The 23,865-nt window shown below is 41.8% G+C and overlaps 1 protein-coding gene and 1 long non-coding RNA gene across 10 annotated transcripts in view; both read left to right on the plus strand.

Moving 5' to 3' along the window:
- LOC144308514 (uncharacterized) overlaps positions 1-23,865 on the plus strand; it is a 310,115-nt gene that overhangs the window by 64,034 nt on the left and 222,216 nt on the right. The window lies entirely within an intron of this gene.
- LOC144309175 (uncharacterized) lies at positions 21,635-22,345 on the plus strand. Its single transcript, XR_013375256.1, has 2 exons — positions 21,635-21,891; positions 22,079-22,345. It is a non-coding gene; the product is annotated as an uncharacterized LOC144309175 (long non-coding RNA).

A 23,865-nucleotide genomic window follows, 5' to 3' on the forward strand; every position in this document is an offset into this window, starting at 1 on the left:
TCAGCTATTAGAAATGACAAATACCCACCATTTGCTTCAACGTGGATGGAACTGGAGGGTATTATGCTGAGTGAAGTAAGTCAGTCGGAGAAGGACAAACATTATATGTTCTCATTCATTTGGGGAATATAAATAATAGTGAAAGGGAAAATAAGGGAAGGGAGAAGAAATGTGTGGGAAATATCAGAAAGGGAGACAGAACGTAAAGACTGCTAACTCTGGGAAACGAACTAGGGGTGGTAGAAGGGGAGGAGGGCAGGGGGTGGGAGTGAATGGGTGACGGGCACTGGGTGTTATTCTGTATGTTAGTAAATTGAACACCAATAAAAAAAAAATGAGTCCCCCCCCCAAAAAAAAAAAAAGAAGGAGGGTGGCATGATGATCAGCTATGAAATTTAAATCGATCCCGGTGACTGCAGAGTGGAGCATCAGTTAGAAGGGGAATTGAGATGGGTAGAAGAGAGACCAGCTAGGAGACATTTGACGAGGCCAAGCTGGAATTAATGACGGGGTGGGGGCAGTGATGAGGGAAGCGAAGGGATGGCTTTAAGGATGTTAGGAGGTAAGATCAGCAGTACTGATCTGATGCGGAGGATGAGAGAAAGTCCTTTTTTCCCCTGCAATGCCTATGTAGTGCTTTTCCTTTGATTCATCCACTCATTGAGAAACATTTACCCAACACTGACTGCCTTGACACCCTTTTCTAGGAACTGTGCCCCAAGAGGTGTCTGCCCTCAGGGGATTCAGTCCAGTGGTAGAACTTGGTCAGGGTTTCAATCATGTGATAATCGCAATCAATATCTATGATGTGTTGACCCCTCCTGGCTGTGCCAGACACTTTACATATTCAGTATATGTCAAGTATGCATTGGGCCTTTGCATGTATGTTCATCATATGTACCTTGTTCCACACCATGGAGCCATTTGTAGCTCTGATGGAGGCGCTGGGAGGTTGGGGTGTGGAAAGGAGTCTAGCCCAGCACCCAGCGTCTGCAACTCTACATGATTTTGTGCTTCTCTACCCATCCCCACCCGCAGGACATCTCTAATTGAGGATCCACACGTGCTCATGAAATTTCTCAATGAGACTTCTTTTTGTGCGAGATCTATGTGTAAGAGTCTCCTCTGAACCCCACGTCTTTGGTCACAAGTATTCTGGAGGGCACAGGCACCCATCATCATCTCCAACTTTCCATCCTCCCCCAGCAAGAGACCCCAGCCCAGAAGAGGTGCGGGGGCAGGAGGAGGTGACTTCAGCCCACTTCTGTGTCCCTAGAACACCCTGTAGCTATGTCATCACTTGAAGAAAGAACAAGAGGGGTTCATTCCCCACAAGCTCTCTGTGGATTTGAGAGCATCGCTCTAGGCCCTCCAGAAACAATGGACCGCTTCATTGGGGTCTGGACCCCAGTGGGCCCGGTGCTGAGACTTCTGATCATCCCATCTTCCTCCAGCCTCTTCTGGGTACCACTCCCCAGCCCCCATGTCTCAGTATGCAGAAACTTTGATATTTAGAAAGCAAGTCTTCATAATGAGGTCTGCTAACAGCCAGCCCGAGGTGAAAGCACCCCAGTGACCTCAGAGGGAAAGTTTTTTTCTAAATGACTCTTCGAGTTTCAAAGGAACCGGTACTGTACTTTTCATTTCACACATCACAAATTTACATCTTCAAAAGCTGGAAAACGTCAACGCCTCGGGAAAATACAGCGTCAGCTAATGCGGCAGCAGCTCGGTGGAGCGGCAGCGATCACCCAGGGCTTCCAACCTCCTGGACCAGGCGATCGGCAGGCTCCAGCACCCCTGACCTAGCCCAGGGTCATCCTCAACCTTCCGAGGAGGTTTCCAGAACAGAGGAGCCCAGCTGGCTCGTCCGTCCCCCTAACAGGGCTGCTAGTCCAACCGTAGACTTGTTTCCAGGGCGAGTCAACAATGAAGCCGTTGTGTTTCGCGGGCCGAGCCGGGCGTGGACGAGCTGGGCTTCCCACTGCGGCCTCACACCTTCTCAGGCCTTCCTCTGGGCGCAGGCCCGCTGAGAGGGCGGCAGCGGCCAGGCGTTTCCTGAGCGCCTCCAGCTCCTTCTCAACATGCGCATTCACGGCCAGGCCATTTATCCTGCCTGCCACCTAGGGCTGCTGAAAACGTTCCTTTGACTTATGGCTTGAGCACTTCCTCAGAAAGTTGGGGACCCCAAGCGAGTTCCACTCCGAACTTTCTTCATGGAAAGGCTTTCATTGTTTATAGGCTGTGAAGTTTGGACGCCGGCCAATGCCGAAGCCAAAAGGCAGGCTTTCTCTGTGGGATTTGCCTCGATCCACCACCGTGATAAATATGCGGGGTTATTATCCGCATATTTGACTTTATATCAATGCTTTCTTTGTCTTGAGAGGATAGCCGTGCGGTTTGCAAGGTTCCACACTGTCCTCTGCCATCCACTGGCAATCACATTTTCATTTAATTATTATGAGATTAACGCAGCCTCTTTTTGGGGCCCTAAACACGTCACACGGTAAAGAAAATCCAGACGTGTGGGGGATCGATAAGAATTAGCCATCTACTGGCCCTCCCTTCTAATTCCTGGAAGATGAGCCAATTATACTAACTTAGCAGGACAGAAAAGACAGACTTATCTGTAGGGCGAGGAATTGGTTAGCAAACAATAGGAGAGTCCTTTCACTTCTGGATTATAAACTGAGAGTGGTGGCAAAAGCTTTTCTGACAATATGTAGGGATAGTAGACATGGTGAGCCTGCTGTTTAGGCATTACATTGTTATCATTTAGGGGGATACGACGACACCCTCTAGGTACCTGGGTGCCATGTAAGAGGGATGGTTAGTGGTGGGAGGGTATCTCAAAAGCAACTTCTTGGTTGGATCACCACATTCTAGAGAAGTGTTTTTTTTTTTTAAAAAAAAAACAACTTATTACTGGTTTATTATAAAGGATAGAACTCAGGAGCTGGTGGATGGGAGAGAGGCACAGGGCAAGGTTTCATAGGAATGGGGAGGTGCAGCACGGAGCTCCCATGCCCTCTCCAGACATGCCACCCTCCCAGCACCTCCATAAGTTCACCAGTGAGGGAGCTAGAGAAGTGGTTTTTAACCTTTTTTTGAGCCCTGGACCACTTTGGGAATCTGGAAGAACCTCTGGTTCACCTCCTAACCTCACATGCTTATATGCGCATATACACGCATTCACACATATACACGCATTCATTGAACTCCTAAAGACCTGTTCTAAAAGATCATGGTCCCCAGGTTAGAAACTCCAGTTCTACAGTATGGCCCTCGTCTTGAACTGTGTCAGGGTGTCAAAAATGAGCATACACTCACACTAACTGAAATGCCAGATGGTGGTGTCCAAAGCAACAAGTGAAAGGATTCATGACTGGCCTTCCTTCTTTCCAGTAGCCATAATGCTTTTGTGTCTCCTTCTCTGCATCCACAGACCGGGGAAGCAGAATCATGGAGCCAAATATTGCTCAGAGAGGTAGGCGGCCTGGAGGTGGGCGCTTTTACTCCAGCATCAAGGGAGTTCAGGGTCCCACAGCAAAGATCATCTCTTGAACCACCCCAGATTCAGGATTTTCCTCCCCTAGACAGTGCTGAGTACATGTGACAACTTGCACTTCTTGGAACTTGGTTTCCTATGCTTGTCAGAATCCCTTGAGGGACACATTCTTTCTCTAGATTGTGCCTATTGCCTGGAGCCCTGGAGCCATGTCGGTCTTCCAATTGTAGGGTGCCCAGAGTCTGAGTTTACATCTCACAGGTATGGAGAATGCAAGAGAGCAGAGGGTGGATCCAATCCCTGTTTTTCACTACCTCCAGCAGTCCTAAGAGTTCACAAGAGCAGTCCTAAGAGTTCACAAGAAAACTGGAAGGAGCTCCCGGAAATTTGATGTGCTTTGTGAAAGTCTTGTATCCTTTGTGTCAACCCCGGCCCTGCACTATAGCTGCACTTGAGACAGGAGAGGAGGGCAGTGGTCAAGGCTAAAATATTCCCAGGTTTAACCCCTTCAGGACCTTGTGTAGTCAGGGAGGCTGTGATTTATCCCCAAAGTAACTGATTCAGAGAGTATATATGCACATTTTAATGTTGTGTGTTCATGCTACAGACCATATTTCTAGGTATGTTGCCAAAAATCCATCTGAACTATGTGCCCCACTGGCTTCCATATTTGAAGATCCACAGTGGTGGGCAGAATGGTGTAGTTGAGTATCAACTTTAGGGTTCGGGTCCATGGCCCTTTGAAACATTGGTATTTGGGAATGCTCTGATATCTAAAAACTTCTTCATTGATTCATGTAACCTAAGATAGTAGAAAGATACCTTCCTAAGCCAATATGAAGACTCTGTTGGCTTTTCCTGAACCTTCATGGGACAGGGTTGTTTTGGAATGCAGAGGCACCTGGGAAAATTAGGATAGTAGTGATGCCTGTGAAGGGAACCCCCAGTCCAGACTTTTATTCACTGCTGGATGAGCTGGACATCTGAAAAGATGGTAAGTATCTTAGAATAGTTATTACCTCCCTGTCAAAAGTTTGACAGTTGAACTGAGGCCTAACATTTCTAACAATAAGAGCAAAATGGTGCAAACTAATGACTGGTCCTGGAGAGAAAGGAGTGTCCGTGGCACAGAGCATGCGTCCCTGGGGCACTGCCTTGTATTTTCATTCTTTAGACTGGCCTTACACCTCATAAATCTGTCAGTCATTTCAAATAAAATTTCTGTTTGTGTTGGGAAAACCATTTCCAGCATTTTATATGAACTATCTGGCAAGCGGGCAAGATAATGGAGACTGTATTCCACATTGAAATAAGGAGAGAAAATGAGTTTTTATCTTAACTGATCATTTCTTTGCTACCTCTAATGCTGCACACCTATTAAAACACTAGTGTCACATTTCCTTCAGTTTGGAGAATTTAAGTTGAATCTTCTCATTTGGGTTGCCATCTGGTGTGCTACTAACAGTCTCAGAGAGTAAGAGGCCATCTGTTAATACTTTTTCCAGGAAGCTTTTTATAGAGCAGTGAAGTGGCAACTCTCAAAAACACATTGTAATGACTTACAAGATCTTGGGTATATGTGCAAGTTGAGGCTGATATTTTATTTCTACCAGCACGTACTTTCTTCCATTGAACAGAGACAGAGGAATCAATAAATATAGCATATTTGCATGCAAAAAGATGCTTATTTCTGATACACAGGGAGCCACAAGGTTAACGAGTTATTGGGCTGACGGTATTTCAAAAGGAGGATTGTAAATACATACTGAGAAGTAATAATAATGGTGATGATGTTGATAGTAATTGACTGAACACTTGCTGTCTTCTGGCCTCTGTGCCAAGTGCTTTACATCCATTGTCTTATTTTCTCCTTACAATAACCCTGAAAAATAGTTACCATGCGATTTACAGATTAAAAAGAATCGGTGCTCTGGGGCGCCTGAGTGGCTCAGTTGGTTGAGCATCCATCTGACTCTTGGTATTGGCTCAGATCGTGATCTCAGGGTCGTGAGATGGAGCCCCACATTGGGCTCTGTGCTCAGCCAGAGGTCTGCTTGAGAGTCTCTCCCTCTATCTCTCCCTCAACTTGCAAGCGTGCGCATGCTTTCTCTTTCTCTCTCTCTCAAATAAATAAATAAATCTTAAAAAAAAAAAGAATTGGTGCTCCGAGAGGTCAATGACTGATCCATGGCACAAAGCTCGTAGTAGCCAGAACTTGAACACACTGTTCTTATGTTTTTTCAGACCATGCAATAGCTATCTATGAGCTATTCTTTTCTTTCTCGTTGTCCTGTGAAAGTTAGACCAGTGTCTTATTTCTTTTTTACCAGGTGGATACCAGCAACTAAACTTTCTATTACTAGAAATAAAGGTTTAGATAAATTTGATCCAGGACAGCTGATGGTAGATTAATAACAGTATGGGTCAGCATGGGTTAGGTTTTGATATAGTTACAAATAACCCTCAAATCTCAGTGGCTTAGCAGAAAAACCTATTTATTGTCCATGTTACATGCCTGACAGCTCACAGGAATTCTGCTCATTATGATCACTCACACTGCTGGAGCCTCCATCCTGATACAGGCTAGTTTCAAATATTTCAGCATTCCTCCTTCTGGGCACACAAGTGGTAGGATTGAAATTCCTCAACCCATTTGGAGAATTTAACTTGTATCTTCCCATTTGGGTTGACCAAGTTTTGGTTTGTGCCAATGATATGTGCAAGGAAATAAGGAAGGGCTGGTACCGTTGTGGTCATCAAAGCCTGTTGGTCAACCACTGAGCCACCCAGGTGCCCCTCTATTTAAGTCCTTTGCGCAGTTTTTAATTATTTGCTTTTTTACTATTGACTTTTAAGGGTTCTTTATATATTTTGGGTATTGACTCTTTATCATATAAATGGATTACAAATATTTTCTCCCATTCGGTAGGTTGAAAATGTCTTTTAATTTTGTTGAGTGTTTCTTTTGTGTGCAGAAGCTTGAATGATGCACTCCCACTTGTTTAGTTTTGCTTTTGTTGCCTGTGCTTTTGGTTGTCATAGCCAAGAAATCAGTGCTGAAACCAGTGTCAAGAAGCCCTTTCCCTGGGACGCCTGCGTGGCTCAGTGGTTGAGTGTCTGCCTTCAGCCTAGGGCGTGATCCCGGATGTCCCGGGATCGAGTCCCGCATCAGGCTCCCCGCAGGGAGCCTGCTTCTCTCTCTGCCTGTGTCTCTGCCTCTCTCTGTGTGTCTCTCATGAATAAATAAATTTTAAAAATTAAAAAAAAAGATAAGCCCTTTCCCTTAGTTTTTTTCTAGGAGTTTTGCAGTTTCAGGTCTTATGTTTAAGTCTTTAAATCATTTTGAGTTTTCTTCTGTGTGTGCTGTAAGATAAGGATCTAGTTTCACTCTTTCACACATAGATATCAAGTTTTCCAAACACCATTTATCAAAGACACTATCCTTTCCCCGTTGCATATTCTTGGCACCCTGTGGAAGATCAGTTGACGATCTATGCGTGGGTTTATTTCTGGGCTCTCTATTCTGTTCCATTGGTTTGTGTGTCTGTCTTTATGCCAGTATCATACTGTTTTGATTACTGTAGCTTGTAATATATTATGAAATCAGGAAGTGTGATGCCTCCAGCTTTGTTCTTGCTTAAAATTGTTTTGGCTATGTGGAGTCTTTTGTAGTTCCATATAAAATTTAGGATTGCTTTTTTTTTTCTATTTCTGTAAAAGATGCCATTGGGATCTTGATAGGGATTACATGAAATCTGTAGATTGCTTTGGGTAGTATGGCCAATATAGCAATTTTAATTCTTCTAATCACTGAACAGGAGATATTGCTCCATTCCTTTGTCTGTTTTAATTTTTGTCATCAGTGCCTTAGAGCTGTTAGTGTACAAGTCTTCTACCTCCTTGGTTAAGTGTATTGCTAAGTATTTTATTATATTTTGATTATAAAAGTAATACATACACATTGCTGAAATTTAGGAAAATATGGCAAAGGTGTTAAAAAGGAAAAACCACTAATAATTGCTAATGATCCTATTCAAATAAGAAATCACTTCAGCATTATGGAAAACAACTTTTAGTTCTTTTGGTATGCTCTGCACACCATGCTCACCCTCCTAACAAATCAGCCCCCTTTATGTGCAGTAGTGGTAACTTGTAATATCTCTTCAAGGCACATATTGAAATTCGTAGTTATATATTTATTTGTGTATGTATATGTTGAATACAACTGCTGTACTAGAATATAAATGCCAGGGGCACAGGTTTGTGTTCTTGCTCACAATTGTGTCCCTAGAGCCTACTAGAGTGCTTGCCACATAATTGGTGCCTGATAAATATTTATTGAATAAATGAATTATATATATATACACGTACATGATTTCAAATCATATAATTGAATTTTCTTCTATTAAAATATCACAGTATTTATATTTCAACTATCTTAAATTTTTTGCTTTTAGAAGTTTCCCAATATATTCAAAACAGACTCTCTTATTACATTTGAAATAATCCAATGGTGGAGGTGTTTATATATTTTAAACATATATATAGATACTTAAATTGAGATTATATTTTAGTACTATTTTGTAGCATGCTTTTCTCACTTTACTGTGTATTGTATTTTACTCAACAATATATTGTATTTCATAAGTATTTTTCTTATAATTTTCACATTTTTGTCAAATAATTTTTGATGGCTGCATGGTAGTTTTTCCTCTAGATAATGGACCAAGATTTCTTTTTTTTTAAAGATTTTATTTATTTATTCATGAGAAACACAGAGAAAGAGGCAGAGACATAGGCAGAGGGAGAAGCAGGATCCCTGTGGGGAGCCTGATGCAAGACTCAATCCCAGGACCCTGGAATCACGACCTGAGCTGAAGGTGGATGCTCAACCACTAGGCCACCCAGGCATCCCTGGACCAAGATTTCTTTACCACGTCCTTAGTGTTGCCTATTTATACTGTTTTTAATATTTTACTCCTATAAGTACCATTGTATATTATGCATACTTTCTTGGGAACTGTTCTGATAGATCCGTTGAATAATTGGAAGTTCTAGATCAAAGTGAATGAATTTCTTTAAGGCTCCTGTTATGTTGCCAAAGTGCACTTTAGAAAAGTTGCACTAATTTTTATCATCATTCCCAATACATTATTGGAGTGTACTTATCTCTGCATCCTCACCAACCTCACATAATTTTTTACTTTTTTCCAATTTCACAGATGAAAATATATTTTGTTTACATTTCTTTGTTTACTAGGTGAAGTCATACATTCTTTCTCTCCTTTCCTTCCCTCTGTTCCTTCCTGCGTCCTTCCTCCCTTTCTCTTTCTCCCCACTACCATCTCCCTCTCTCTCCCTATTTTTCTCTCTCTCTTTCTTTTGCCATTTGTAGTTTTTCTGTCCATCTCTCTTGCCAATTTTTTTCTTCTGTTGGTGTCTTTTTTCCTGCTTGTTTGTAAGAGCTCTTTACATACTTTTAAAAAAAAGATTTATTTATTTATGAGAGACACACACACACAGAGGCAGAGACACAGGCAGAGGGAGAAGCAGGCTCCTCACAGGGAACCTGATGCAGGACTTGATTCCGGACTCTGGGATCATGCCCTGAGCTGAAGGCAGATGCTCAACCGCTCAACCACTGAGCCACCCAGGTGCCCCAAGCTCTTTACATATTAAGGGTATTGACTCTTGTCTCTCACACATATTACATTTCCCCAAAAATCTGTCATTTCTCTTTTATTCTTATTTATGGTCACATTGAAATAAATTTACAACTTTGGGGTCGTCAAAACTAGGGATCTTTTTCTTACAGCTTCCACCTACTCATACTTAAAGAATTATTCCTTCCCTTGGGATTAAGTATTTGCCTTAATGATGCCTAGCTTATGTTTACCCCACTGGGTAAACATTTGACATTTAACTATTTAATTCATGGTTATAGGGTATTTATAATCGTATAGAAGAAGAAACAGTTTTCCCTCTACCCTTCTATTTCTTGGCTGAGAACCCCTGGTACTAAAAGATTCATATAAGAAAATAAACAATCTGAATTACATGCATGCACGTATGGGAACCCTACAAAGAGACTCAAGAGGTGGCCAGACTATTGAGGTTAATATACCATCCGGAGCCAGGGGCTTCAAAGAGGTGGGGCAGAGGCAACTCACAGGAAGCTGAGAAGAGAAAATGTTTAGTAAACAAAATTTGCCTGGTTGTGCAGATAAGTCTCTAGAATGAAAAAAGGATTTCTGGGAATAGCTCTCTTCTTGGTACAGGCCACCTTTCTAATGTAAATTTCCTTTAAGAAAGGGTCACTTCTTCTGCATCACTTGCCATCAGGGAAATACAAATCAAAACTACAATGAGATACCACCTCACACCAGTGAGAATGGGGAAAATTAACAAGGCAGGAAACAACAAATGTTGGAGAGGATGCGGAGAAAAGGGAACCCTCTTACACTGTTGGTGGGAATGTGAACTGGTACAGCCACTCTGGAAAACTGTGTGGAGGTTCCTCAAACAGTTAAAAATATACCTGCCCTACGACCCAGCAATTGCACTGTTGGGGATTTACCCCAAAGATACAAATGCAATGAAACGCCGGGACACCTGCACCCCGATGTTTATAGCAGCAATGGCCACGATAGCCAAACTGTGGAAGGAGCCTCGGTGTCCAACGAAAGATGAATGGATAAAGAAGATGTGGTTTATGTATACAATGGAATATTACTCAGCTATTAGAAATGACAAATACCCACCATTTGCTTCAACGTGGATGGAACTGGAGGGTATTATGCTGAGTGAAGTAAGTCAGTCGGAGAAGGACAAACATTATATGTTCTCATTCATTTGGGGAATATAAATAATAGTGAAAGGGAATATAAGGGAAGGGAGAAGAAATGTGTGGGAAATATCAGAAAGGGAGACAGAACGTAAAGACTGCTAACTCTGGGAAACGAATAGGGGTGGTAGAAGGGGAGGAGGGCGGGGGGTGGGAGTGAATGGGTGACGGGCACTGGGTGTTATTCTGTATGTTAGTAAATTGAACACCAATAAAAAATAAATTAAAAAAAAAAGTCAGTGAGAAACAAAGCAAAAAAAAAAAAAAAAAGAAAGGGTCACTTCTACTCTGTTTTCATTTTTTTTCTACTTTGTTTTTAGAGTTTCTCCTGTGTCTGCAGTTTCTTAAAATAATTAGCTCAAAATAATCCCGATGCCAAAGTGGTGTATTTGGGGGTGGCATATTCTGCTACCCTCAAAAACATATAGTGTAAGGTATTGATTCACTTTTTTCCCCTCATATTTAACCAATTCTACTAGCTCTCCTTACTCACTTGGATTTCAAATCCTTTGTACTAAAAGTGGAAGTTTCTTCCCCGTATTCTAAAGGTTTTATTGTGAATGAGATTTTCTTTTAACATTGTATCTTCTAACTTGTTATTGCTGGCATACAGAATACTATAAATCTTGTACATTTACTTCATAACCACCTAACTGAATTATCCTAGTAGTTCTTAGAGTTCATCTCCTGCATTCCTCAGTAGAAGGAGAATGTGATGACATATTTCCTTTATTTTTCTTGTTTCGCTATGCATATAGCTATGGAAAATTATACAAAATTGGGATCATACAAAACAGAAAATTTTTATACATATCTCCATTTAAAACAGTGACCATTGCCTCACTGACACCCTATTACTTTAAGGGAACCCTAAGTTTAATATTTGCATAAAATTCCACTACACTATACTATAGTGTAATACACTATAATTTTAAAAGTTACAGTGATACACTATATTTTAAATAGATACACTATAATTTGTAATTTAAAAAGTTTTTGTTCCTTTAAGTTTATTTCTTAATTTGACTCTTGATTTTGAAATGATTCCAGATTTGCAAAAAATTGCCAAGTAGTACAAAGAATTCTCATATAGCCTTCATCCAGCTTCCTTAAATGTTAACATTTTATGTAATGATAGTACACGTATCAAAAAATCAGAAAATTAACATGATGCGATATTATTAAGCCATCTGTAAACTAATCTGTAGACCTCGGTGGAAGGTCTACAGATTGATAAAAACAAATTCATAAAAACAATTTTATCAATTGTGCCACTAATATATTTTTTTCTCCAGCATACAATCTGGAGCACACATGGCATGTAGTTGTTGTGTCTCCTTTGTCTTTTATGAATTGGGACAGTCCTTAGGCTTTATTTTTACTGATTCTGAAAATTTTGAAGAGAACTGGCCAATTATTTTGTAGAATGTTGCTCAATTTTGTCATCTGAGGTTTCCTTGATGATATTCAGATTTTGAATTTTTGGCAAGACTATCACAAAAGTGATGCTGTGCCCTTGATAGAACATCATGTCAAGAGGTGCATGATGTTATGTCCCAATACCAATGATGTTAATGTTCATCATTGTCAGGTTTCTTCACTGTGGAGTTACTATTTTTCCCTCTGTAATTATAAATATCTTATGGTAATATATTTTGAGACTATGTAAATATCCTGTTTCTCATCATACTTTTATCCACTAATTTTAGCATCTGCTGATGATTTTTCTTGAAATAATTATTACTGTGGTGTTTGCCAAATGGTAATTTTCTATGTCCATCATTCCTTCTAGTTATGAATTGAAAGAGCTTTCCTTTCCCTCTCATTTGTTTATTCAATCATATATATCTCTCAGTGCGGACTCATGGATATTTATTTTTACTTTGCGTTATACTCCAATACTACTTTCTTTATCTTGTTGCTCAAGTCGTTCCAACTTTAGCCATTGAGTGCTCTTTCACATTACTCCTGAATTCCTTTGGCGTGTCCCCATCTTTTTATCCTTTGAGATTTCCTACTTTCTGCTACTACAAGATGCTCCAGGCTCATCTTGTACATTTGCTGCCCCAGTCCATTCCTCCAAAAGAATGGTATTTAGAAATCAAGACCTGGGCACTAGGTGTGCTTACTGCTATTGGAGCCATTGCTTCCAGATCCTATCAGAGGATAAGCTAGGAAGTACATGTGTGTATACATAGATACACACATATATGTATTCAGATGTATATTGTACATCTAATATTGTACATCAGGTCATGATCCCAGAGTCCCAGGATGGAACCCCTGCATTAGGCTCCTTGCTCAGCAGAGAGCCTGCTTCTCCCTCTGCCCTTCACCCCACTCGTGTGCTCTCTCTTTCAAATAAATAAGTAAAATCTTAAAAAAAAAAAAGAATAGCTATTAGAGGGGCACCTGGCTGGCTCAGTTGGTGATGCATGCCAACTCTTGGTGTCAGGATCATGAATTTGAGCCCCACGTTGGGTGAGGAAATTACTTAAAAAATAAAATCTTTAAAAGAAAAAAAAGAGTTATTAGGAACTCATGTATGTGGATTTTAAAAGTTGCCTTCCTGACACCTATCAAAATGGAGATATAGATTTTATTCTAATATGATTAATACTATTCACAGGTTTTTCTAATCATCAAACACCTATGTATGCCTACAAAAAAACTTGCCCAGTCATAGTAAGCTAGTCTTCTACTATGTATTATCCTTCAGAATTGCTTTGCTAATATTTTCTTTAGAATTTACACTTCTATATTCACAAATTAGATAGGTTTTCAGTTTTTGGTTTTGGTGCTTTGTCAGGTTTGAATGTCAGAGTTAAGGTGGCCGTATTAGTTTCCTGTGGCTGCTGTATCAAGTAATCCCAAACTGGGATCTTGGAACAACAGAAATGCATTCTTTTGCAGTTCAGGCCAGAAATCTGAAATGAAGGCATAGGTATGGTTGGTTTCTTCTGGCAGCTCTAGGGAGAATCTGTTCCTGGCCTCTCTCCTGCCTTCTCATGCTTGTCAGCAATCCTTGGTGTTTCCTGACTTGCAGCTCCAAACTCTGCCCCTGTCTTCACATGGCCTTCTCCTGTATGTCTCTCCATGTCCTCTCCTCTTCTCAGAAGCACACCGATGATTGGATTTAGGACTCACCCTAAATCCAGAGTGATTCCATCTTGAGATCCTTAGTTAATTACAACTACAAAGACTCTACTTCTGAATAAGATCACAGTCTGAGGTTCCAGATGGATGTGAATGGGAGGGGGCACTATTCAACCCACTAAAGTGGCTGTCAAATTGAGTGGATAAAATTTTATTTTATTTTATTTTATTTTATTTTATTTACAGTTTAGAACCAGAGTTTCTTTTCAGTTATGGTACCTTAACATCTGACTGTGAGGTTTTTACATACTACATTTCAGACTTCAAATCACTGCTGCTGAGGTACCATATTGTAGTTTTTGGTATTCCTTTATCGTTTGGGTTATTGAGTGCCTCAACCATCTTTACAGTTTTTCCCTTGGCTAATTGTATTTTGTCATATATAAATCTATAAATCACATATCATCATATAATTCAAAAGTGTTTATATGTTAATCTTTGCAGCAGAATATGTTTATGATATAGATAGATACGGTTATAAATATTGGCATCTGGCAATAAGCTGACATCTGGTGTGTAGTACTAACTTTTTATTAATTGATTTATGTTCATAATTGGCTTCTGCTTACTACATAAATATCACTCTCATTTTTGTTTAAAAAATTAACCTTACATTTGTGATGGCTTTAATAAGGATTAAATGGCTCTAATCAGCTCTCATCATATTAAAGAGCTGCTATTTTCACTATATGTCATAGAAAGGCACCTCAACTCAGTCCTGATACTGTCCCCAGAGGGGCCATTTGAGTTCATAAGATAAGTTGAATTTCAATGGGCATCTAAGTCCTCCTCTAGACATAGGGAAAAATGTGACGACTGCCAAGAAGATCGAAGAGTGGGAGTTTGGCAAGCTCTGCAAGGAGAATGCATGACAGAAGGGGGAATGGGAGAGGTATTCAGTGGCCCAATGCCAACTTGGGGGGTGACCATTCCATGAAGGGTTTGCAGGATGGGAGTATAAGCCCCTACCCTCTCTTGCAGAGACCATGTGAATGTTCTAAATCTTTTCTGTCTTTGCTGTGGTCTACATCCAGCCTCATTAGCAATGCTGGTAATGCTTCCCCCTTACCCCAGAAGATCATTCCCAGTTCATAGCTTTGAGCTCAGGAGACTATAGGAGACAACAAGGAAACATAGGAGAGAAACCGATGACTCATGGAGGCTCATCTGGCTGGGAAGGGTATTTAACTCAACCTACTTTTAAAATTTTTATTATTTTTTAAAGATTTTATTTATTTATTCATGACAGACACACACACAGAGGCAGAGACATAGGCAGAGGGAGAAGCAGGCTCCATGTGGGGGGCCCAATGTGGAACTCAATCCCAGGACCCCAGGATCACGTCCTGAGCCAAAGACCAATGCTCAACCGATGAGCCACCCAGGTGCCCCTAATCCAACCTACCTTAAATCCTCCCAAACAGAAGAGAACCAGTCAAGATTGAGAAACTGAATCAGGTACTTTCTTTGACCATTGCTGCTCCACTTTTTGAAAGAAATACATGGTATATGTTCAATGTATGTGGGACAAGTGAATACTTCTTGATTTCCTCCACAGTAATCACTGGGCACCATTTCTTTAGCAACCCACCTCTTGCCTACCTGAGTTAGCTCCCTTAACCCTCACAACAAAGGCAGATGAGCCCAACTTCAGAAGGTACTGCGAGGCTCCAGGGATATAACCACTTACCATGTAAACCACTTACCATTGTGAGTAGCTATTAGGAGGCTGATTTTGTAGATGAGGAAGCGGAGGCCCAGAAAGGTTAACAAACAACTTGCCCCAAGTCCCGCAGTTGGGAAATCGTAGTGCTGGGATCCCAGCCTGACTATCAGGCTCAAAGCCCATGCTCTCCCCAGCATCCTATGCTAGAGGGAGATGGCTTAGCCAGTATGGAATAAAGAGACTCTTTAAAGGCTGTCTACCCCGGGAGCACATTAAGCTGCTTATTTGGCTGTGCTATTTTGCTAATTAATTTGGTGATTGCTTAAAACCAATACAAAATGATTGTGGTGAAGTTTTAGAGTTTCCAGAGGAGAGATTGTTTACATTTGGCGCAGCAGCACCAACCAGCGAGAGAGAGGAAAGGAGATGGAAGAGGAAGGAGGCAGAGGCCTTCGCTGTGTTGCCACGTGCCTGGTTTTCAAATTAGACATTCCAAAGTCTTCCATCAGGGCGGTTTGGTGTGTCCATCTAGGCAGTTTTCCACTGCTTGGAAAAGACACAAAAGCTTTTGTTCATCACGAAAGAATTTTCTCGCTCCCACCTACAGTAATTGCCAAGAATGAAATCTGTTACAGTCATTCCAGAGAAGAATGATTGCCTTTCTTTGCCTAACGCCACGTAGTAGATTCAGGGCCAGCCTGAGCTGTTTTGCAAAGGCCACAGCTTCCGGATGGGGAGGGCAGCGCTGCTGTGGTTTCAGAGCTTCCTTTTAGCCAAGTTCTCTCCGGGCAGGGTCCGGGGTGCTCCCGCCACCATAAAGATCTGCGTGCTGTTGGACAGGGCCATGCACCTCCCTTGCTTCTCAGCTGTGTGATCCAAAACCCACACCAAAGAGATTTGCTCTGCGGCCTGCACCAGGCCAGTTTGTGGTAGAAGCAGGACTTGAACCCAGAGCTCCTCACTCCGGTGGGAAAACGGAATCCTACCTCACTGAGGAGTGTTGAAAGAGGTAGCGAATCAGACGTGCTGGATAAACTGTCAGGGGAAACCAGAGGACAAACCAATGAAGAACTTGGAGGAACAAAATGTCAAAGGAAGCCTGAGAATTAGGGCAGAGAGTAGGGTCGGAGTAACTCCAGGCAAGGTTACTACTAATGGAAATCCAGTAGCTGCTGCTTCCTGAACGGACCACAGTGTAATACAACTGTGGCTTTAATTCCACATAAATAGAGCTGAAAATCCACTATAGCTTTGGAGTCACTTGTGACCTCCAGAGTGTGTCCATTCAGGGTACGGGCTTTGCTCAGCCGTACAATCAGCTCATTCTCTACCTGGGAATCCATGGGCTCCTTTGGGTCTCAACTTTTTTTCTTTTATCTTTTCCTTGCGTCCAGGCCAGCTCACTGCACTGCAGATGGCCTTTTCGCTAATGGCCTTGTTTTCTGTTGAGTATGTGAGACATTTTTCAGGTAATGAGGGAGGGGGCCCCGTTGCAAGAAAACGTACCTGAACACATTCTTGCCCCACTTTCCCAGCCTCTAGTGTTCCCTCCATCCAGTCGTCGTCACTTGGGAATAATATTTCTGGGTTTTGAGGTGCCTGTCAGCCCTTGCTGGATACCAGGGAGTCCTCCCTCGTGCAAGAATTTTTGGATGTTGAGATAAAGGACACATAGGCACCAATGTGTGTTGTGGTAGGCTCAAAAAAAAAAAAAAACAACTCCTTGAGGCATCAGGCACTAATCCCTGGAAACTTATTGGAAGGTGTTGCCATATTGGAAGAAAAGGTCTTTGGAGATGTGATGAAGTGAAGGATCTTGAGATGAGGACATTATCCCGGATTATTCTGGATGGGCTTTCAGTGTAGTCTCCTGTATCCTTGTAGGAGGGACACAGAGAGGAGGTGATAGGAAGATGGACAGGGGGAGAGAGAGAGATTCATCCAAAGGCGCTAGTTTTGAGGACTGAGGAGATGCAGCCACCAGCCAAGGAATGCCAATGACTGTGAGAAACAGGCTAAGAACTGATTGCTCCCTGGAGCCTCCAAAGGCAGTGTGGTCCTGCTGATACCTTAATTTCAGACAGGTGAAATTGACTCTCCAGACTCCAGAACTGTGAGAAGACATATTTCTCTTGTTGAGACTGCTGAATTTCTAGTATTTTGTTACAGCAACCACAGGAAGCTGGTACAATTGATCACTCACATGATAACCTGCCCAGGGATTCCCCAAGGAGAAGGGCTCAGGTTCCCTTTTGGGGGTAACAGCAGCTTTGGGTGCTTGTTGTCACGAGGGGTTAGAGCTGGAGTGGGAGTTTGTGCGTGGACATGAGGCCTCTCGTAATTAGAAATTCCCACTGGGGCCAAGCGACAGAGCTCCAGACTTGTGTGGATATGGGGCAAAAGGGAACAGAGGAGGGATGAGGCTTGAAAGCTCTCAGCTGCCAAAAAATCAAAATGCGGTTAGAGGCTTCATTTCCAATGACCATAGGGTTGTTGTGTGTGTGTGGAGTTAAACCAGTAAAACCTTTATAACAGGGCTTGGGGACAGGGCTCAGCACAGATGAATTCCTAATAAATATCACCCACTATTACTTTTACTATTTTTAAAAAAGATTTTATTTATGAGAGACACAGAGAGTCAGAGACACAGGCAGAGGGAGAAGCAGGCTTCTTGCAGGGAGCCTGATGTAGGACTCAATCCCAGGACCCCAGGATCATACCCTGAGCCGAAGGCAGATGCTCAATCATTAAGCTACCCAGGGGCCCCTACTTTTACCACTTAAAAAATCATGTATTTTTTTCAGTTTCCCAAGCCAGTCTTGGAGTCCTCACGAGTCCAGTTCTGAAACTCCCTGTTTCCTGGCTACGCTTCATCTCCAGGGTAAGTGTATCAATTCCTATGTCCCCAGACTGACCTCTGCCATGGACCTGTCCCCAAGTTCCAGATGGCGAGATCCAATTCCCTACTCACCATCTGTCCACCGACCTCTGACAAGCATCTCAAGCTCCACAGGTCTAAACTGGCCCCGTGGAATTGCCCTGCAAACCCTGCTCTCTAGACTCCCCACCTGATGCAGTCACACTGCCACCCTTCTTGTTTTTCCAGCCAGGGACCCAGCTATTACCCACAGTGCCCCACAACCACTCCAGTCATCACCAGGCTCAGCTGATCCCAACTCCTTTCTATCCCCATTAGCTACTTCATTTCATCCCCTTAAAGTGCATCGGGCCTGTAAACTCCACCCGATGTCCCCAAGGAGACTTGCATACCAACTCCAAATCTCTATGTCAGTGGTCATGGCCGTATTTTAACATCACTTGGCTTTGCTTTTTAAATTATTAGGCTATGCCCCCAGACAAGGGTGGTCAGAACCTCTAGGGTGGGCTCAGACACTAGAAACTTAAATCTTAGGTGATTCCAAAATGCAGCCAAGGTGGAGGACTGCTACGTTGGACCTGAGGTGAGAAGCTGGGCCCTGATGCCAGAGCAAATAAACAGAGGAGATGGACTTTAGCGCTGGGCTAGAACCACATGGTTTCCCAACAGCCCGCTCTTCTGGCTGCAGTGGGAACAGTAAATAAACACACTTTTCCTTTTCTTTCTTTTTTAAAAAAATTTCCACAGCATCATATTTTATTTTTATTTTTTAAAATTGTGGTTAAAAATCACAAAGCATCAAGTTTGCTATCAATCATTTTTAAGTGTATAGTTCAGTAGTATTAACTGTATCATATTGTTATATAACAGATTTCTAGAATGTTTTCATCTTGCAAAATTGAAACCCTGTTTCATTTCATTTCATTTCATTTCATTTCATTTCATTTCATTTCAATGTTTCCCATTGGACAGCAATTCTCCATTCTACCTTCCCCACATCCCCTGGTGACCACCATTCTCCTTTCTGTCTCTATGATTTTGACTACTCTAAGTACCTCATGGAAGTGGAATCCCATAGTATTTATCTTTTTGTGCCTGGCTTATTTCACTTCGCATGATGTCCTCATGGTTCCATGTTGTAGCATGGTTCAAAATCTCCTTCCTTTGTAAGGCCCAGTAATATCCCATTCTGGGTATACTGACTGCGAACCAGTTGTTCAAAGTAGTTGTAACACTTTACCCTCCCTCCAGCAGACTATGAGAGTCACAGTTTCCAGGGAGATATTATCAAGGCGGTGAAGGACAGTGAGTTACCCTGGTGAGTATAAAATCTTCTGTTTAGATTCAATGAATAAGTAGATCCTGGGTTATCTTGGGGACCCGACAAAAGTGAACTGTATTACATGGCTTCCTTGTCTTCTTCAGCACTGGTTTTGGTGATTGTGATGAATGGAAATGGCAGTGTTTCTCAATCTTGAGACCACAGGACATATTCTCAAGAATGCACAATATATTCTTGGGGTCTTCATATATTGTGGATATTTCATATAAATGCAATCTTATAATATGTAGTTCTTTGAAACTGACTTCTTCACTTAACATAATGTTTTCAAAGTTCATGCATATTGTAGCATGTATTAGAATTCCATTTATTTTATGACCAAATAATATTCCACTGTATGGATGTACCACATTTTAGATATCCATTCACCAGTTGATGGACATCTGAGTTGTTTCTACCTTTTGACTCTTGTGAATAATGCTGCTATGAACATTTGTGTACAAGATTTTGCGTGGATATAGTTTTCCTTTCTCATGGGTATATGCCTAGGAGGGGAATTCCAGGGTCAGGTGGTAATTCTATGTTTAGCTTTTTGGGGAACCGCCAGACCACTGCACCATTTTACATTCCCACAATCAAGGTATGAGGGTTCTAATTTTCTACAACCTCACCAATACAGGTTGTTATTTTACTTTTTTATGATTTCTATCCTAGTGGGTGTGAAATGGTATCTCATTTTGGCTTTGATTTGCATTTCTCTGATGGCTAATAATGTTGAATATCTTGTTATGTGCTTATTGACCATTTGTGTATCTTCTTTGGAGAAGTGTCTTTCAGGTCTTTTGACCACTTTAAATTGAGTTGAAAGATTTCTTTATATATTCGGGATAAATTTCCTTTATGGATATATGACATACAAAATTTTTCTCTCGTTTTTGTGCATCCACTTCTGTCTCTTCACTTTCTTTCTTTCTTTCGTTCAGAACACACATGAGGGAGAGGAGGAGAGGGAGAGAGAGAGAATCTCAAGCAGACTCCACACTCAGCATGGAGCCGGACACAGGGCTTGATCTTGTGACCCTGAGATCATGAACTGAATCAAAATCAAGAGTTGGATGCTTAACTGACTGAGCTATCCAGATGCCCCATTGTCTCTTCATTTTCATGATGAGGCCCATTGAATCACATTGTTTTAATTTTTTTAAAAAGATTTATGTATTTATTCATGAGAGAAACAGAGAGAGAGAGGCAGAGACACAGGCAGAAGGAGAAGCAGGCCCCATGCAGGGAGCCCGATGCAGGACTAGATCCCGGGACTCCAGAATCATACCTTGGGCCAAAGGTAGATGCTCAACTGCTGAGCCACCCAGGCATCCCCACATTGTTTTAATTCTGACGTCAATTTATCAAATTTTTCTTCTGTTGCCTGGGCCTTTGGTGTCATACCTAAGAAACTATTGCCTAATCTGGGGTCATGAAGATTATTGCCTATGTTTTCTTCTAAGAGTTTATTAGTTTTAGCTCTTATATTTAGGTCTATGATCCATTTGGTGTTAATCTGAGTATATGATATGAAGTAGGGGTCCAAATTCATCATTTTGTGTGTGGATATCAAGTTGTCCAGACACTATTTGTTGAAATAACTATTCTTTCCCATTGAATGTTCTTGGCACTTTTCTCAAAAACCAATGTGTCTCTAGATATATGGACTTATTTCTGGACTCTCACTTCTTTTATATTAATTTGTTGGTCTATCCTTATGCGAGTACCACACTGTTTTGACTGCTGATAAAGCAGTAATTTCATACTGTAGAATAGAAAACTGAGGAGATCTACAGGACACTGGGAAAAAGAGATGGGGGGGGGTAGGAATGTTTCCTGGTAGTAGCTAAGAAGTGAATGATCATCAAAATGCATAAGAGAAAGCTGTTGAAAAGAAGTGGGGTGATGAGCGTCTCCATAGAAAAATACAGTCACATTATCTTGGAAGCATCTTACGTAAGACATCCAAAATATTAGGCAAAGGTGAAAGATGGGAGTAAACAGAATGAAACAAAGAATGAGAATGGCTATAGGGCAGGGCTTGGAGGAAACACCCTCTCTCTGCCTGCCAAGTGTACAGATAATGAGAAAGGATGGTTGGTCAGTTCAGGAAAACTTGAAAGGGTTGTTGAGAAAATAGCCACTCTCCCCAATCAGAGCATCTTGATTTGCCCAGCAGCCCCACCCCCCCAGGGAGGGGTCAGGACTGGTGCTTTGTGATGTCTAAGGCCCCACCCACCCTGCCGTGTCCCCTGTTGGCTGAGGCAAGTGCTTACCTAACAAACAAAGGGTGTGGCTCCTCAGTTTATTGCTAAGAGACATTTTGCAGTCTGGTCAGAAGCTCTGGAGAAGACCACTGGGAGGTTTCAACATGGCAAGAGTTACCAGAAAGCCAGTGGAAACTACCGCAGTTATGCATCAACCAACTCTGAGAGCAAAACAATTAACTCCAAGGGCTAAGACAAAGAAGACAAGGAAGAGTGACTGTCGACCCAAATCCGTTGGTAGTAGCAAGGTGAGACCACCTCCCCCAAGTGCCTCCTCTTCCCATTGATTCCCCTCCCCCAAGACTCCTACCCTTTCCCTGTGTGGCATAAGTCCCCTCAATAGCTTTTGCCCCTTCTCATGAATCCTTTCCATTCAGTCCCCATCTTCTTCCTCCAACCCACTGCCCTTCTGGAATCACCCTATTGCTCTTGCAGGCCAAGAAAATACAGAAGGGAATAAAGGGGCTGCTCCACGGAAATTCAAAGAAAAAATCTTCGCATACCAGTACAACCATCCCAAGGAAGGTGAAGAGAGTGAAGAAGGCCAAGAAATTTCGGCCTTTGACGAAGATGGACTAGGATCCTTGGCCCAAAGTATTGAGGCCAGGCCCTAAATACCTTTCAGTGGCAGACCTACAAGGTACAACACCATCATGGAATAGAGATGGTTGTTATTAAAATAAAATCAACAACCTTTGAGAAGCCCCTTATTTCAGGAGGTGTGTGTGTGTGTGTCTGTGTGTGTGTGTGTGTGTGTGTACATGCGCGCAGGTTGATCATGAAGAAGATGGGAAAGAAGGGAAGAGACAGGTTGTGAGGAGGGAGAAAGTGAAGTTTTAGACGGTTGGGGGCCACAGTAACAGGTTCACAGTTAGCCAGACATTATGGATAAAGACTGGTTGAGGACCGAACATAGAAGACAAATTTCCATTCTTAACATTTAACCCATAGGCAAGGAGGAAAAAGTGCTTGGTGTGTGTGTGTGTGTGTGTGTGTGTGTGTGTGTGACAACATCAATGTTTAGATTGCCAAAACCTGAATGGGGAGAGGTGTTGGGTGAAAGGGTCACCCCCTAATAAAAGGTAGACAAACCACCTTTAGGCCACCTACTTCATAGAAGTATTTGCTTCCCCCCCACTATGCAGGAAACAACTAGATGCCCTCAGAACCCTAAATGCATCTTACTAAAAGTTATTTGATGGCATTCCCAAGGACTAAAATAATGGTGTTTAGATACCACAAACCCAATATAAATGAGGTCACTTTATTGCTAAGAAAATTTGGGATGTAGCAGTGTCCTATCTGGTTGGGAAATCTTTGTCCAATCATTAGCAGACCCTTAAGCTAGAAGAAGAGAGACTTTAGTGGCTACACACCACAAAGAATACAGATTTCAAAGAATTAGTTCAGAAAAGTCACCAAACAACAACATACCCCAATAACTGGATATTCACATGCAAAGAAGGAAATTGGACCCCTCCCTCATACCATATATAAAAAAATAAATCAGAGACCTAACTTATTAGAGTTAAAACTAAGTCAAATATCTGATAAGGAAATAGTATTCATAATATATAAATAACTCTTTAACCTTAATAAAAAAGAGAAGTCAATTAAGAAATGAATAAAGGATTTGAATAGATATTTCTCCAAAAATATACAAAAAGGACAGTGAACTCATGAAAAGATGCTCAATCTCACTAGGCATTAGGGAAATAAAAATCAAACCACAGTTAGGTACCATTTCTAGACATTTTTAAACACAAGTAGACACCCACTAGGATGGCTGTTACTTTTTTAAATGGAAAATAACTCCTGGTGAGGATATAGAGAAATCCTCATGCATAGCGACCCCCATGCATTGTTTTTTGTGATGTAGTTGGTGTAACCATGGTGACTAGTTTGGCCTTACCTCACAATGTTACATACAGGGGGCTCCTGGGTGGCTCAGTGGTTCAGCGTTGGCCTTTGGCTCAGGTTGTGATCCCGGGGTCCAGGAATCGAGCCCGCATCAGGCTCCCCACAGGGAACCTGCTTCTCCCTCTGCCTATGTCTCTGCCTCTCTGTGTGTCTCTCATGAATAATTTTTTTTTAAAAAAAGTTACACATAGAGCGGCTATACGAACCAGCAAATCCAGTCCTACTTATCTGAGAGAAGAGAAAACATATGACCACACAAAGACTTGAACACAAGTGTTCGTAGCAGCAATAGTAGTAATAGC

The sequence above is a fragment of the Canis aureus genome, chromosome X (genome assembly GCF_053574225.1).
Source record: "Canis aureus isolate CA01 chromosome X, VMU_Caureus_v.1.0, whole genome shotgun sequence".
NCBI classification, from domain to species: Eukaryota; Metazoa; Chordata; class Mammalia; order Carnivora; family Canidae; genus Canis; species Canis aureus.